The sequence below is a fragment of the Salvelinus sp. IW2-2015 genome, linkage group LG4q.1:29 (assembly GCF_002910315.2).
Source record: "Salvelinus sp. IW2-2015 linkage group LG4q.1:29, ASM291031v2, whole genome shotgun sequence".
NCBI lineage: Eukaryota > Metazoa > Chordata > Actinopteri > Salmoniformes > Salmonidae > Salvelinus > Salvelinus sp. IW2-2015.
In genome coordinates, this window is record NC_036842.1 from 76,666,232 (window position 1) to 76,683,871 (window position 17,640).

Sequence of the window (17,640 nt, forward strand, 5' to 3'; positions counted from 1 at the left end):
ATTATCATCAAGGATGAGACGACCCATTGACACATTTCCAACTTTTAATGCCTGCTGTAAAACCTCTACTCTGCCTGCCAAAATGGGTTAAACTGGCAAATGGTCAGATACATAAATCAATGAAAATACACCAGAAGAAGTGATCTAATTTTGCACTAGACAGGATTTGAAACACCAAAATAGTGTTTTCAACCTTTTCTGGTAATGCTCCCAGTCCCTGGCAAGATGTTGCACAACACTTGATTAAGTGGTGTTACAACATACCGTGTCATGTTTCAAAACATCTCAGGATTATGTGTTTCGATACTCCAGCAAAGATAAGGTTTAGTCTCCTTTGCGTTGGTAGCAGCTCAGTTGCCACAAGTTTYGCAGTTACAAAACACTTCATTTTAACAGTGCACATATCAGTGGGGGGTTTAAATAAAGGGTGGCAGGTAGTCTACCACTTACATTTTAGTAGTCACTCTTATCAAGAGTGACTTTCAGTAGTGAATGCATACATTTTCCCTTTACTGGTCCCCCATGGGAATCAAACCCACAACCCTCGCATTGCAACACTATGCTCTGCCAACTGAGCCATACAGTATTCGAACTAGGTCGCTGGTTTGAATACCTCAGCTGACAAGGTGAAAAATCTGTTGATGTGCCTTTGACCCTAATTTGCTCCAGGGGCGCCATACTACTATGGCTGACAATGAAGAAAGCACAGTAATGCCGAAACATTGATGGTTTACCTAATAAATGATTTGGAGTTTATACATAGAGTGTGCGACTCTCTTTGTTTTTATAGCTTCCAGTTTATTCACCGTTATTCAGCACCTCTACAATAAATAATWTTCTYTGGGTGTGTGCCAGCTCATGCTTTTTATTTGACCTTGTAAAACAACACATTTCATTGCACCTACAGTATCTGGTATATGTGACAATAAAACATAAATATATATTTTTATGTTTGCACTCTGTTTAGTTATCTACTAGTATATAGTTTTTGCTAACATGCTACTGTAGATGTACTAAACCCTACATTTCCTCAGCTCCTCAGCGTTGAAGATGCTAGCTGGCAGTCCCTGGAGATTAGATGATTAGGGCCATACGTTGTGTGATACATGATACACAAATACTGAGTCAGCAGGTAGTGTGTGTGTGCATTTGCGTACGTGTGCGTGTGCGTTTGCGCGCCTGCGTGTGTGCGCTTAAGATGTCAGTGTAACTAACATCATTATGTTATGTGATTGTGAGGCTGTTAACTCAACATATTAAAATTCCCCATGCACACACAATCACACATTGTACTGAATGATGTTATAGACATGTTTACAAGGGTTGTAAACGTGTTTGGCTCAGAATCTACTCTCTGAGTCAGTGGAACATAAAATACTCTGCCAGCTACTGTATAACACTGACATGGAGGGAGGAGGGAGATGTGTTTACAGAAGAGGGAGATGTGTTTACAGAAGAGGGAGATGTGTTTACAGAGGAGGGAGATGTGTTTACGGAGGAGGGAGATGTGTTTACGGAGGAGGGAGATGTGTTTACGAAGAGGGAATGTGTTACAGAAGAGGGAGATGTGTTTACAGAGGAGGGAGAATGTGTTTACGGAGGAGGGAGATGGGTTTACGGAGGAGGGAGATGTGTTTACGGAGGAGGGAGATGTGTTTACGGAGGAGGGAGATGTGTTTACGAAGAGGGAGATGTGTTTACGAGGAGGAGAGTGTGTTTACGAAGGAGGGAGATGTGTTTACGGAGGAGGGAGATGTGTTTACAGGAGGAGGAGATGTGTTTACGGAGGAGGGAGATGTGTTAGGAGGAGGGAGATGTGTTTACGGAGGAGGGAGAGTGTTTACAGAGGAGGGAGAGTGTTTACAGAGAGGAGGGAGATGTGTTTACGGAGGAGGGAGATGTTGTTTACGGAGGAGGGAGAGTGTTTACAGAGGAGGGAGAGTGTTTACAGAGGAGGGAGATGTGTTTACGGAGGAGGGAGATGTGTTTACGGAGGAGGGAGATGTGTTACGGAGGAGGGAGAGTGTTTACGGAAGAGGAGATGTGTTTACGGAGGAGGGAGAGTGTTTACGAGGAGGGAGATGTGTTTACGGAAGAGGGAGATGTGTTTACGGAGGAGGGAGATGTGTTACGGAGGAGGGAGATGTGTTTACGGAGGAGGGAGATGTGAGAGATTTACGAAGAGGGAGATGTGTTTACGGAGGAGGGAGATGTGTTTACGGAAGAGGAGATGTTTGGTTTACGGAGGAGGGAGAGTGTTTACAGAGGAGGGAGAATGTGTTTACGGAGGAGGGAGATGTGTTTACGGAGGAGGGAGATGTGTACGGAGGGAGGAGATGTGTTTACGGAGGAGGGAGAGTGTTTACAGAGGAGGGAGATGTGTTTACGGAAGAGGGAGATGTGTTACGGAGGAGGAGAGTGTTTACAGAGGAGGGAGAGTGTTTACAGGGAGGGAGATGTGTTTACGGAGGAGGGAGATGTGTTTTACGGAGGAGGGAGATGTGTTTACGGAGGAAGGGAAGAGTGTTTACGGAGAGAGGGAGATGTGTTTACGGAGAAGAGGAGAGGGAGAGTGTGTTTACGGAGGAGGGAGATGTGTTTTACGGAGAGGGAGATGTGTTTACGGAAGAGGGAGATGTGTTTACGGAGGAGGGAGAGTGTTTACAGAGGAGGGAGATGTGTTTGTGTGTGTGTGTTCCATTCTCTTCCGTGGTGTAATGACAGAGCAGGAAATAATACACACATCCACTGTAATTGCTTGTTCTCCAATCCTAATGACACACACACGCACGCACACACACAAACACAAATACAGAAATACACACACACACTCCAGCTTTTATGAGCTGAGAGGGCAGAGCAGGTCCCCTGCCACACAGTGTGTATGTGTGAGAGACAGAGGGCTGAGTTGTTTTTTGTTTATACCATATGTGTCTAAAGTGCTGGGCTGTCATGTTGTCCACTCTAAACACTTCACCGTCCCTCGTCAGCCCCTGTCCCCCTGGCCACGCATAGGTGATAGGTCACTGTCAGTGCCCCTGCAGCAGACAGGGCTGATGGGTGGAGACAGAGTGATGGATGAAGTTTACCTCTCCGCCTCCCTCCACCCTCCTCCTCCTGTTCCTCCTCATACTTAGGAGGGGGTAAGAATGAGGGGGGAGGAGAGAGGGAGAAGAGTGGAGTGGAGGTATGAGAGGGAGGGGGTAGACAGGAAGGGGGAGTAGGAGAAAGGGGGAGAGAAAGCGAGAGTAGGAGGGATATGGAGATAGAAAGGGAGAGAGAGAGGAGAGGGAGAAAGATAAGGGAGGGGGACAGAATGAGGGAATCACGTGACAGTGTAGCAGCTGCACAACTGAGAGGGCTGTTCCTGGAGGAGAGAGAGAACGACACACAGAGAGAGAGAGAGAGTGAAAGAACAAGAGAGAGTGGGGCGAGAGAGAAGAAATGAGAGAGAGGGAACGTGAAGAGGAGAGAGCGAGTGTGAAAGGGAAAGAGAGCGTGAGGGAGAGAGAAAAGATCATGCAAGCAGGAAGAACACGGAGCCAGCCGGTGAGTGTTTGTTTGTTGTATGTCAGTTTGTATGTGTGCATGGTGTGTGCATGTGCATGTGTGCATGGTGCGTATGTGGTGAGCATGTGTATCAGTGTGTATGTGTTTGTATGAGAGAAAAAGAGACACACTGAGAGAGAGAGAAAAGATAAATGAGCCAAAGAGAACATGGAAGGGAAATATGTGTGTTAGAGAGTGTGCATGTTTTTTTTTGCTAAATAAGCATGTGAGTGAAACAGAGATAAACAGAGAGAGAGGAGGGGGATAGGAGAGAGATAGAAGAGGGTACAGGAGGGAGAGAGAGAGAGGATATGACGATGTCTCAACAAACAGGCAGCTGTAAGGATCCGAGCCTTTGCTGTGTGTGTGTGTGCGCCTAGGTGGGGGTGGGGCAGCATATAGCTGTATGTGGGTCACTAGGAGGGCAGTGGGGGAACACAAATTATGTTAGAATTGTGCGTGCCTTTGTGTGCGTGCCTTTGTGTGCGTGTGTGTCAAGGCTCTGACAGACTAACCCGACCTCTGACCTGATACTTGACCTCAGTGTCTGCTCTTTCCCCCTCTCAGAGCGCACGCACGCACGCACGCACGCACGCACGCACACACACACACACACACACACACAGCCTCTCAGTAGCTCCCTCGCTTTCTCTTTCCCACACACACATTTTGTATTATGATAGAGAATAAATATTATTCTCCCTTTCCTTTCTTTCACTACCCTCCTGTCCCTCATTTCACTTTTTTGTCCACCCTTCCACCCTCTCTATCTCTCCAGGTATGAGCCATTAGTCAAAGTTGCGGTCATTAGGAATGATCTCCACGCCAACTCGCACCACGGCCACGGTCAGCCCTCTCACCCCGCTAGCCAATGGCAGTGTGGCTGCTCAGTCTGCTCACTCTGGATTCGCTGCCGCCCTCCGTCAATTGGCCAAACAGGCTGAAGATCCCAGAGGTGAGCACTGTGACCCCGCCTCTCTCGTCTTACCTCAGGAAATCAATAACATCTATTCTATTCACACCCAAAATCCATCCATCATCTACAGTCTCCTCCCCCCTACCCCCTCACTCTTCCCCTCTTTCCTTTACATCGATCTGACATCAGATTCATGCTGCTATTGTGCTGCTATTGTGTGTTTGTGTGTGTGTGTGCATGTGTAGGTGTGTGTTTGTGTGTTAGCTCCTAATGGAGGTAATTACCCACAATTACACTCTCCCTCTCTCCCTCTATTTCCTTCTCTCTCACTGCTTCTCACTGTATCTCACACACTCTCTCCCTTATACTATCCCACTCTCTTTCACTCATCTCTTCCATTTGTTTTTCAGGCATCACTCTACCCTGCCATCTCGCTCCACCCCCATTCCTCTCAGATGAGCCCCATTAGCTGCTTTTGTGTGTATGCGTGTGTGTTGATTAGTGTTATGTCTCGTTTTTACAGTAATGGCTTTCTGATGGCCTTTCTGCCATGCTTTTCCTCCTCCCCCCATCTCTCTCTTTCTCTCTCRTGCGCTCTCTATCTATCCAACTGTCTCTGTCGCTCTCTCTTGTTCTATCTATCCATCCATCCCTCCCTCTCTCCCCTAGGTTCTTCTCCCAGTAGTGAGTCTTCAGTCTCCTCTCCAGCCACCTGTCTCAGTAATTCAGTCACCACTCCTAAGAGGGGGTTGTCAGGGCCACTCCAGACCTCAAGTGGGGTAGACAGCCTTCCCACCACCCCTCCTGTAGTCACCATCGCCCCAATTCACAGCAAGACCAGCAACATTCTCTGGATAGGAGAAGGGCACCAGGTAAGAAGAAACGGTCCCGCTTTATTTGAAGTGCATCTTATGAAGGCTTTATAAAGCACTGCATAGATGCTTCACAAGTAATCTATAACTGTATATCATGCTCTATAAAGATTCATAATGTGGCAGAACTGTGTGACATAACCATCCATTTAGTTGTTCACATTTATTGATCCTTTATAAAGAATCAAATACGTTTATAGATGATTTGTCACCCATTTATGTATTTTGTATTCGTTTTTATTATAKATCCCCATTAGGTGCTGCTAAGGCAGCAGCTACTTTTCCTGGGGTCCAGCAAAATTAAGGCAGTTTATAATTWWWAAAAAAMCATTACAATACATTCACAGATTTCACATATGTTTGTTCTGGACTTGGGGACTGTGAAAAGACCTCTGGTGGCATGTCTTGTTGGGTATGCATGGGTCCGAGCTGTGCGCCAGTACTTCAAAGAGACAGCTCAGTGTAATTCAACATGTSAATACCTTTCATAAATACAAGTAATGATGAAGTCAATCTCTCCTCCACTTTGAGCCAGGAGAGATTGACATGCATATTATTAATATTAGCTCTCTGTGTACATCCAAGGGCCAGCCGTGCTGCCATGTTCTGAGCCAATTGCAAGTACTTTTTTGTGGCAACTGACCACATGACTGAACAGTAGTCCAGGCTGAGCCAATTGCAAGTACTTTTTTGTGGCAACTGACCACATGACTGAACAGTAGTCCAGGTGCGACAAAACTAGTGCGTGTAGGACCTGCCTTGTTAATAGTGCTGTTAAGAAGGGAGAGCTTTGTTATGGACAGACTTCTCCCCCATCTTAGCTACTGTTGTATCAATATGTTTTAACCATGACAGTTTACAATCCAGGGTTACTCCAAGCAGTTTACTCACCTCAACTTGCTCAATTTCCAAATAATTTATTACAATATTTAGTTGAGGTTTATGGTTTAGTGAATGATTTGTCCCAAATAAAATGCTTTTAGTTTTATAAATATTTAAGACTAACTTATTCCTTGGTCACCCACTCTGAAACSAACTGCAGCTCTTTGTTAAGTGTTGCAGTCATTTCAGTTGCTGTAGTAGCTGATGTGTAAAGTGTTGAGTCATCTGCCTACAYAGACACACTGGCTTTACTCAAGGYCAGTRSCATGTCATTAGTAAAGATTGAAAAAAGTAAGGGGCCTAGACAGCTGCCCTGGGGAATTCCTGATTCTACCTGGATTATGTTGGTCCAGGCTTCCATTAAAGAACACCCTCTGTGTTCTGTAACGTTTTATCCACAATATAGCAGGGGGTGTAAAGCCATAACACATATGTTTTTTCCAGCAGTAGACTATGATCGATAATGTCAAAAGCCACACTGAAGTCTACTGAAACAGCCCCCACAATATTTTTATCATCAATTTCTCTCAGCCAATCATCAGTCATTTGTATAAGTGCACATTCAATGCTTGTTGAATGTGCTTCCCTATAAGCATGCTGAAAGTTTGTTGTCAATATGTTTACTGCATTGCATTGTATCTGGTCAAACACAATTTTTTCAAGAAGTTTACTAAGGGTTGGTAACAGGCTGATTGGTTGGCTATTTGAGCCAGTAAACGGGTCTAAGGTAGCGGAATGACTTTTGCTTCCCTCCAAGCCTGGGGGCACATACATTCTAGTAGGCTTAAATTGAAAATATAGCAAATAGGRGTTGCAATAACGTCCGCGATTATCCCAAGTAATTTTCCATCAAAGTTGTCAGACCCTGGTGTCTTGTCATTGTTGATAGACAACAATAATTTTTTCACCTCTTCCACACTCACCTTAGGGAATTCGGAATTAAAATTACATAAATTGGTTCAAAAGTTTGGGGTCACTTAGAAATTCCCTTGCTTTTGAAAGAAAAGCACATTTTCTGTCCATTACAATAACATCAAATTGATCAGAAATACAGTGTAGACATTGTTAATGTTGTAAATGACTATTGTAGCTGGAAACGGCAGATTTTTTATGAAATATCTAAATAGGCGTAGAGGCCCATTATCAGCAACCATCACTCCTGTCTTCCAATGGCATGKTGTGTTGGAGATAATTGCAAAAGGGTTTTCTAATGAGCAATTAGCCTTTTAAAATTATAAACTTGGATTATCTAACACAACGTGCCATTGGAACACAGGAGTGATGGTTGCTGATAATGGGCCTCTGTACGCCTATGTAGATATTCCATAAAAAACAGCCATTTCCAGCTACAATAGTCATTTACAACATTAACAATTTCTACACTGTATTTATGGTCAATTTGATGTTATTTTAATGGACAAAAAATGTGCTTTTCTTTCAAAAACATGGACATTTCTAAGTGACCCCAAACTTTTGAATGGTAGTGTACTTGGATGTTTTAGTGTCAGAGTTTGTTGCTGGCATGTCATGCCTAAATTTGCTAATCTTGCCAATGAAACATCATTAAAGTAGTTACCATTATCAGTTGGTTTTGTGATTATTTTTTTACCTTTATTTAACAAGTAATTTAAGAACAAATTCTTATTTACAATGACGGCCTACACCGGCCAAACCCGGACAACGCTGGGCCAATAGTGCGCTGCCCTATCGGACTCCCAATCACGGCCGGTTGTGATACAGCCTGGATTCGAACCACGGTTTCTGTAGTGATACCTCAAGCACTGAGATGCAGTGCCTTGGACCGCAAAGCCACTCGGGAGCTCGCTATGATTGATAAATGACAAAAGCTGCACTGAAGTCTAACTTAACAGCCCCCACAATCTTTTTACGAATGAGCCATCTGATTCAATGAATTATGGAGCTGAGTTTGCCTTTTTTCCCAAAATGTAATTGAAGGTGCTCCAAAGCTTTTTATGATCATTCTTTATGTCATTTATATTTGTTGCATAGTGTTTCTTCTTCTTTTTATTCAGTTTAGTCACATGATTTCTCAATTTGCAATACGTTTGCCAGACTTATTTGCCATTCCTTTTGCCTCCTCCCTCTTAACCATACAATTTTTCATCAATCCACAGGGATTTAACAGTTTTTACAGTCATGTTCTTAATGGGTGCATGCTTATTAGTAACTGGGATAAACGATTTCATAAATGTGTCAAGTGCAGTGTCTGTTTGCTCCTCATTGCACACCACAGACCAACAAATATTATTTACATCAACAACATAGGAATCACTACAAAACTTCTTGTATGACCTCTTATGCACTATATTAGGCCCAKCCTTTGGAACTTTGGTTTTCCTAGATATGGCTACTATAGTGTGATCACTACACCCAATGGATCTGGATACTGCTTTAAAGCAAATTTTTGCAGCATTAGTAAAGATGTGATCAATACATGTTGATGATTTAATTCCTGTGCTGTTTGTAACTACCCTGGTAKGTTGACTGATAACCTGAACCARGTTGCAGGCACTGGTTACAGTTTTAAGCTTTTTCTTGAGTGGGMAGCTTGATRAAAGCCAGTCAATATTTAAATCACCCAGAAAATATACCTCTCTGTTGATGTCACATACATGATCAAGCATTTCACACATGTTATCCAGATACTGACTGTTAGCACTTGGTGGTCTATAGCAGCTTCCCACAAGAATGGGCTTTAGGTGAGGCAGATGAACCTGTAGCCATATTACTTCAACAGTATTGTGGCTCTGAATATAAACAGCAACACCTCCACCGTTGGCATTTCATATTTTCTGTAAATGTTATAACCTTGTATTGCTACCACTGTATCATCAAAGGTATTATCTAAGTGAGTTTCAGAGTCAGAATATGAATATGAATGTCATCTGTTACTATCAAATTATTGATTTCAGGAACCTTGTTTCTTAAGCTACATATGTTAACGTGGGCTATTTTTAGCACTTTTCTTCTGGGATGCTTRMTTGTTTTCATTGCTTTACTGGGAAGCTTAGCAGAAGTAGATATGCTCATGTTATGTATGGTAGTGCAGTTTGAGCTGCACACAGTGGACTTGCTCCTAGGGCACACTGCCTCAGTGCTAACAGTATAACTCTGGTTCATAGGCACATGATTGCTGCATACAATATCTGTAGAATCAGTAGAGGCATTCAGGACAGTTAGAGGTAAATAAATTAGGTTATTTATATTGTGTCTACTGACGCCCCTGGTGTTATGTACAATTGCTGAAGCATTATGACAACTCTGCGTCACAATGGTAGGAAGTAACTGAGCTGGGCTTTAGTCATTGAAAAGTAATTGTCTCAACGCAGCCTTATAATGCTGTGAAACGATCCAGGATCCCAAATGATTTGGGTGGATCCCATCCTCCTTATAAAACGTGTTTTGTTTCCAAAAGGTATCGAAATTGTCAACAGAAGTTACACATTGAGCTGCAATAATCACGTGACATCCTTTGACTCTGCTATCAGATAGGGGAGCTCCAGGCAACACCGGCCAGTCGGATAACGACAAGGCGGAGATGCATCCAACAAGCGCGAACGGCGTCCAGCCACCGGCGGAGAAAATGTAAACATTCCACTCTGAGTTTTCCCCAGTTTCTTACGTAGGCTGGTGACCTGCGTGATTAAGGAAGCCACCTCAAGCCTATAATCCTGGGCAAGCAAACAATTGCCACATTGGAACGCTGAGTGATCCGGTGTGTTCCAAAACAAAGYGTAGTAGATACAGCCCTGGAACTGTTCATTTATTTCTCCAGACAAAGAGGGCCCCATTGCAAAACTCATCTGGTACCAACTTCGTTCGCWTGATGGCTAGCAGCTTAACGTCTCAGTCAAGCAGGCTTCAACCTGTCTGTTAAGCGGGATACCGGGACAAGAAATAGCGGTCCTAGCTGTTAAAAGCTAACCGTGTCGCGGAATCCACACAAAAACAAGTTCGGTATTTGTATTTAATGAATAGCGGTTTTGTTTTAATAAAAAATAAGTGTTTCCAGGATACAGTGTTCCGCTGCACACTTTATGTAGTGCTCATGGAGCCTATATGAATGCTTCATGAAGCCTTCATAAGATGCACTTAAAATAATGTGGAAGAGAGAGAGAGAGAGAGAGAGTCACCCAGTGGACCCATACTGGAAAGAAAAGTGGTAGCTGTAAACACTGTCTCCTATGTTGTTGTGTGTGTGTGCAGTATGCTGTGAATAGTGAGCTTTGTGTGCATTTTCTTGTGTCTCTTGTGTCCCAAGAGCCCTGTGTGTATTTGTGTTTGTATTTAAGATGGAGTGAGGAACTAGGCCCTCTAAACAATCCAGGGGTTAGCCCCCCGAGCAGCCTTTCTCCCCCTCACAAAGAGCAGTCTGTCTGGCTCGGCCTCCTACCCTAGGGGTCCTAATCAGAGAGGGGGGAGTGGAAGAGAGAAATAGAGAKCAAGGAGAGAGAGGGTTAAAGAGAGGAAGAGGAAGGAAGAGGCAGGGAAATGGGCAGAGTGTGGTAGAAAGAGAGAGGGGGGGTATAATCAGAAGGAGTTGGACTGAGTGAAAAAGAAAGGGGGACAGGGGATAGAGGAAAGTAAGTATGAAGGAAGTTAAAGTGGAACTGACAGCATTTTAGCAACATTAAATCTTTTTAAAATCTGTTCATATACATCCCCAGGAATAATATTTTTATTTTTAAAAACATTTTCTGCCAAGCGAGCACTTAGATATGGTCATTTCCACATTTTCAAAATTCTTAGAATGTTTGGGAATTACGTATACTAAGGCATTTGTGAAAATTCTGTAACCATATAGAGTGGGAAGTGCATGCGTTTGGACAATTAATAGACACTGCAGCAAATAAAACCGAATAAAAACATTGGTCTCGTCCAAGACCAGAATCTACGCAGACCGGTGCGCAATAGCCAACCAGAGCTACAGTAGGCCTTTATGCCAACAAGCCATTTGCCACATGGACCTGCCATCATTCACTTTGAACTGAACTGTGTGTTTACAGGCAGTTGCAACAGCGCAACATTAGATCATTAGAACACATTCGCCAAAAGCCACAAATTACACCTGAAAGTATTTCTACAAATAAGTAAATACCACGGGAGTCTTCTTATATTTGGGAACATTACAGTCCTATTGAGCAAACAACCATGAAAAGGCTCTCTCTCCCTCAGTTATGCACATCAACAACAACAAGATAAACTAAAATCTAACGAAGGAAAATTAGATAAACCCTTTCAAACTTTTTAATCTAGTTGCCCATCATAAGTACACTGATAAACGATGGGGAATGTAGCCTACTCGTCCTTCTGCAGCTTGCTTGACAATGCATTAATTCTTGTCCCAACCAATCACCCAAGCTAACTGGCTAAAGTTGGCTAGCTTGCTAGCAAGCTACTTCCAGACACAAATGAGAAAACACCTCACTCTGACCATTTTACTCGCCATAGCAGAGCTGGTTAGGCTGTTTACATGTTATCTAGAGCGTTCTTGACTAACTATTTGTTTTTTGTGCCTAGGTTTACTGACACCGGTCATACAGTTGAAGCCAGAAGTTTACATACACTCAGGTTGGAGTCATTAAAACTAGTTTTTCAGTGCCTCTTTGCTTGACATCATGGGAAAATCAAAAGAAATCAGCCAAGACCTCAGAAAAAAAATTGTGGACCTTTACAAGTCTGGTTCATCCTTGGGAGCAATTTCCAAATGCCTGAAGGTACCACGTTCATCTGTACAAACAATAGTACGCAAGTATAAACACCATGGGACCACGCAGCCACCATACTGCTCAGGAAGGAGATGCGTTCTGTCTCCTAGAGATGAACGCACTTGTGAGAAAAGTGCAACTCAATCCCAGAACAACAGCAAAAGACCTTGTGAAGATGCTGGAGGAAACAGGTACAAAAGTATCTTTATCCACAGTAAAACGAGTCCTATATCGACATAACCTGAAAGGCCGCTCAGCAAGAAGAAGCCACTGCTCAAAAACTGCCATAAAAAAGCCAGACTACGGTTTGCAGCTGCACATGGGGACAAAGATGGTACTTTTTGGAGGAATGTCCTCTGGTCTGATGAAACAAAAACAAAACTGTTTGGCCATAATGACCTTCGTTATGTTTGGAGGAAAAAGGGGGAAGCTTGCAAGCCGAAGAACACCATCCCGACAGTGAAGCATGGGGGTGGCAGCATCATGTTGTGGTGGTGCTTTGCTGCAGGAGGGACTGGTGCACTTCACAAAATAGATGGCATCATGAGAAAGGAAAATTATGTGGATATATTGAAGCAATATCTCAAGACATCAGTCAGGAAGTGGTAAAGCTTGGTCGCAAATGGGTCTTCCAAATGGACAATGACCACAAGCATACATTCAAACTTTTGGCAAAATGGCTTAAGGACACCTAAGTCAAGGTATTGGAGKGGCCATCACAAAGCCCTGACCTCAATCCTATAGAAAATTAGAGGGCAGAACTGAAAAAGCATGTGCGAGCAAGGAGGCCTAGAAACCTGACTCAGTTACATCAGCTCTGTCAGGAGGAATGGGCCAAAATTCACCCAACTTATTGTGGTAAGCTTGTGGAAGGCTACCCGAAACGTTTGACCCAAGTTAAACAATTTAAAGGCAATGCTACCAAATACTAATTGAGTGTATGTAAACTTCTGACCCACTGGGAATGTGATGAAAGAAATAAAAGCTGAAATAAATCACTCTACTATTATTCTGGCATTTCACATTCTTAAAATAAAGTGGTGATCCTAACTGACCTAAGACAGGGAAGTTTTACTAGAATTAAATGTCAGTAATTGTGAAAAACTGAGTTTAAATGTATTTGGCTAAGGTGTATGTAAACTTCTGRCTTCAACTGTATCAAGCAGGTATTGCAAGTTCATAAATTCCTCAGTTATTCTGCGCTCTGGCACACTCAGACGAGAGTGCTCTGAAATCGGAGTAGATAGCCAGAGTGAATTTGCGAATGCAAGAGATATGCTAACTGGATAACAGTCATTCAAGTTCTTGCTAGCTAACCAAATGACACCTGCATCTCTAGCTGTGTATAGCCACCGAAAAACAATATGAGGGGAAAAAGTCAGTCACTCACCCACTCCTACAATGACATGACATGACATCCTCCTAGCAGCTAGCTATCTATCTAACATTAGGCTCAGTGTTTTTAGCTTGCTACATAATTAGATATGCTAGTCTTTTAGCCACGTTATGACTGACTTGGGATCATTGCCCTTGCTAGTTTGATTGTATTGACATTCCCAGCATTAGTTACAGTAGTCCGTTTTTGTCGACCCGACTCACCGACACCGTCCCTCCGCTGAGAAATGGGGACAAGGTCTTCCAGTTGACTCATGCACCAATTCATGTTTTTACTATGACCAGAGAAAGTGAAATATTCATAGATATTAAAAATACACAAGCTGCTAATAACACAAGCGTATGGGAACACTTTGCTATAGTAATTCATTGCAGCTGCAGTGCKGGTTGTAGTGTGAGTGGAAGGAGGGAGAACACACTTTTTATGGCTTATTAAAGTGTTGAACGAAGTGTTGACAGTGCTGAACAACAACTTAATCATGAACTTACTCTTTAAAACAGAATCTCTTTGCTGTATTCATTGAGTCTCTCTCTAGTCATGGTTTTAAAAGTTTAGAAATCTCACAGTATCAACTTTGCTGTGCGTTCAAGTTCTTTTTACACCAGTGTTTGGTGATCAACTAGGAATGACTTGGATTGCGATCGACCAGTTGGTGACCACTGCTCTAGACTGTATTATTCAACTCAGCTTAAGCCTAGGCATTAGCACTGGGAGCTAATATGTCCTCAGCAAGGTTACTCATGTGTGGGAGTAGTTTGGTAGAGTGAGTGAGTGTGTGGTTGTTTATACTTGATGGGGAGAGAGGTAGACAGCAGAGAAAGATGAAGGGGGTAGTAGAGGATGCGTTTTAGGATGTTGCCTCCTGCCCTGATCTTAACTTGCTCTGACATATCAGAAGCACTTCTCCACCCGGGTGGGCTTTTAGCTCACAGCTGAGAGGTCATCTCCCCTCCCTTTCTGGTGATCTATAGACTGACTGTGTAGGGGGAGGGTAGGCAGGGTGGTCAAAGACTGACTGTGTAGTGGTGGAGGTAGGCAGGGTGATCTATAGACTGACCTGTGTAGGTGGTGGAGGTAGGAAGGGGTGGTCTATAGACTGACCTGTGGAGGTAGGCAGGGTGATCTATAGACTGACCGTGTAGGTGGTGGAGGTAGGCGGTGGTCTATAGACTGATCTGTGGAGGTAGGAGGGTGGTCTATAGACTGACCTGTGTAAGTGATGGAGATAGGCAGGGTGGTCTATAGACTGACCTGTGTAGGTGGTGGAGGTAGGCAGGTGGTCTATAGACTGACCTGTGTAGGTGGTGGAGGTAGGCAGGGTGGTCTATAGACTGACCTGTGTAGGTGGTGGAGGTAGGCAGGGTGTACTATAGACTGACCTGTGTAGGTGGTGGAGGTAGGCAGGGTGGTCTATAGACTGACCTGTGTAGGTGGTGGAGGTAGGCAGGGTGGTCTATAGACTGACCTGTGTAGGTGTGGAGGTAGGCAGGGTGGTCTATAGACTGACCTGTGTAGTGTGGAGGTAGGCAGGGTGGTCTATAGACTGATCCTGTGTAGGTGGTGGAGGTAGGCAGGGGGGTCTATAGACTGACCTGTGTAGGTGGTGGAGGTAGCAGGGTGAGTCTATAGACTGACCTGTGTAGGTGATGGAGGTAGGCAGGGTGGTCTATAGACTGACCTGTGTAGGTGGTGGAGGTAGGCAGGGTGGTCTATAGACTGACTGTGTAGGTGGTGGAGGTAGGCAGGTGATCTATAGACTGACCTGTGTAGGTGGTGGAGGTAGGCAGGGGGCTATAGACTGACCTGTGTAGTGGTGGAGGTAGGCAGGGTCTATAGACTGACCTGTGAGGTGGTGGAGGTAGGCAGATTGGTCTATAACTGACCTGTGGAGGTAGGGCAGGGTGGTCTAATAGACTGACCTGTGTAAGTGATGGGATAGGCAGGTGTGTCTATAGACTGACCTGTGTAGGTGGAGGTAGGCAGGGTGGTCTATAGACTGACCTGTGTAGGTGGTGGAGGTAGGCAGGTGGTCTATAGACTGACCTGTGTAGGTGGTGGAGGTAGGCAGGGTGGTCTATAGATGATCTGTGTAGTGGTGGAGGTAGGCAGGGTGATCTATAGACTGACCTGTGTAGGTGGTGGAGGTAGGCAGGGTGGTCTATAGACTGACCTGTGTAGGTGGTGGAGGTAGGCAGGGTGATCTATAGACTGACCTGTGGTAGGTGGTGGAGGTAGGCAGGTGGTCTATAGACTGATCTGTGTAGGTGGTGGAGGTAGGCAGGGTGGATCTATAGACTGACCTGTGTAGGTGGTGGAGGTAGAGGGTGATCTATAGACTGACCTGTGTAGTGGTGAGGTAGGCAGGGTGGTCTATAGACTGACCTGTGTAGGTGGTGGAGGTAGGCAGGGTGTCTAATAGACTGACCTGTGTGGTGATGGAGGTAGGCAGGGTGGTCTATAGACTGACCTGTGTAGGTGGTGGAGGTAGGCAGGGTGGTCTATAGACTGACCTGTGTAGGTGGTGGAGGTAGGCAGGGTGGTCTATAGACTGACCTGTGTAGGTGGTGGAGGTAGGCAGGGTGGTCTATAGACTGACCTGTGTAGGTGGTGGAGGTAGGCAGGGTGGTCTATAGACTGACCTGTGTAGGTGGTGGAGGTAGGCAGGGTGGTCTATAGACTGACCTGTGGTAGGTGTGGAGGTAGGCAGGGTGGTCTATAGACTGACTGTGTAGGTGGTGGAGGTAGGCAGGGTGGTCTATAGACTGACCTGTGTAGGTGGTGGAGGTAGACAGGGTGATCTATAGACTGACCTGTGTAAGGTGTGGAGGTAGGCAGGGTGGTCTATGACTGACCTGTTGTAGGTGGTGAGGTGACAGGGTGGTCTATAGACTGACTGTGTAGGTGGTGGAGGTAGGCAGGTGAGTCTATTAGACTGACCTGTGTAGGTGTGGAGGTAGGAAGGGGAGCTATAGACTGACCTGTGTTGTGGTGGAGGTAGGAAGGGGAAGTCTATAGACTGACCTGTGTGAGGTGGTAGAGGTAGGCAGATTGGTCTATATACTGACCTGTGGAGGTAGGCAGGGTGGTCTATAGACTGACCTGTGTAAGTGATGGAGATAGGCAGGGTGGTCTATAGACTGACCTGTGTAGGTGTGCAGGTAGGCAGGGGTGGTCTATAGACTGACCTGTGTAGGTGGTGGAGGTAGGGCCAGAGGTGGTCTATATGACTGACCTGTGTAGGTGGTGGAGGTAGGCGGGTGGTCTATAGACTGATCTGTGTAAGTGGTGGAGGTAGGCAGGGTGATCTATAGACTGACCTGTGTAGGTGGTGGAGGGTAGGCAGGTGGTCTATAGACTGACCTGTGTAGGTGTGGAGGTAGGCAGGGTGATCTATAGACTGACCTGTGTAGGTGGTGGAGGTAGGCAGGGTGTCTATAGACTGATCTGTGTAGGTGGTGGAGGTAGGCAGGGTGGTCTATAGACTGACCTGTGTAGGTGGTGGAGGTAGACAGGGTGATCTATAGACTGACCTGTGTAGGGTGATGGAGGTAGGCAGGTGGTCTATAGACTGACCTGTGTAGGTGGTGGAGGTAGCAGGGTGTCTATAGACTGACCTGTGTAGGTGATGAGGTAGGCAGGGTGGTCTATAGACTGACCTGTGTAGGTGGTGGAGGTAGGCAGGGTGGCTATAGACTGATCTGTGTAGGTGGTGGAGGTAGGCATGGTGATCTATAGACTGACCTGTGTAGGTGGTGGAGGTAGCAGGGTGATCTATAGACTGACCTGTGTAGGTGGTGGAGGTAGGCAGGGTGTCTATAGACTGACCTGTGTAGGTGGTGGGTAGGCAGGGTGTCTATAGACTGACCTGTAGGTGTGAGGTAGGCAGGGTGGTCTATAGACTGACCTGTGTAAGGTGGTGGAGGTAGGCAGGGTGTCTATAGACTGACCTGTGTAGGTGGTGGAGGTAGGCAGGGTGATCTTATAGACTGACCTGTGTAGGTGGTGGAGGTAGGCAGGGTGTCTATAGACTGACCTGTGTAGGTGGTGGAGGTAGGCAGGGTGATCTATAGACTGACCTGTGTAGGTGGTGGAGGTAGGCAGGGTGATCTATAGACTGACCTGTGTAGGTGGTGGAGGTAGGCAGGGTGTCTATAGACTGACCTGTGTAGGTGATGGAGGTAGGCAGGGTGGTCTATAGACTGACCTGTGTAGGTGGTGGAGGTAGGCAGGGTGATCTATAGACTGACCTGTGTAGGTGGTGGAGGTAGGCAGGGTGATCTATAGACGAGGCGGGCG

General features: G+C 45.2%; 1 pseudogene; it reads left to right on the plus strand.

The window, feature by feature from the left end:
* Positions 1–4,329: 4,329 nt before the first annotated feature.
* The window catches only part of LOC111961017 (genetic suppressor element 1-like), a 26,277-nt pseudogene continuing 12,966 nt past the window's right edge, over positions 4,330–17,640 (plus strand).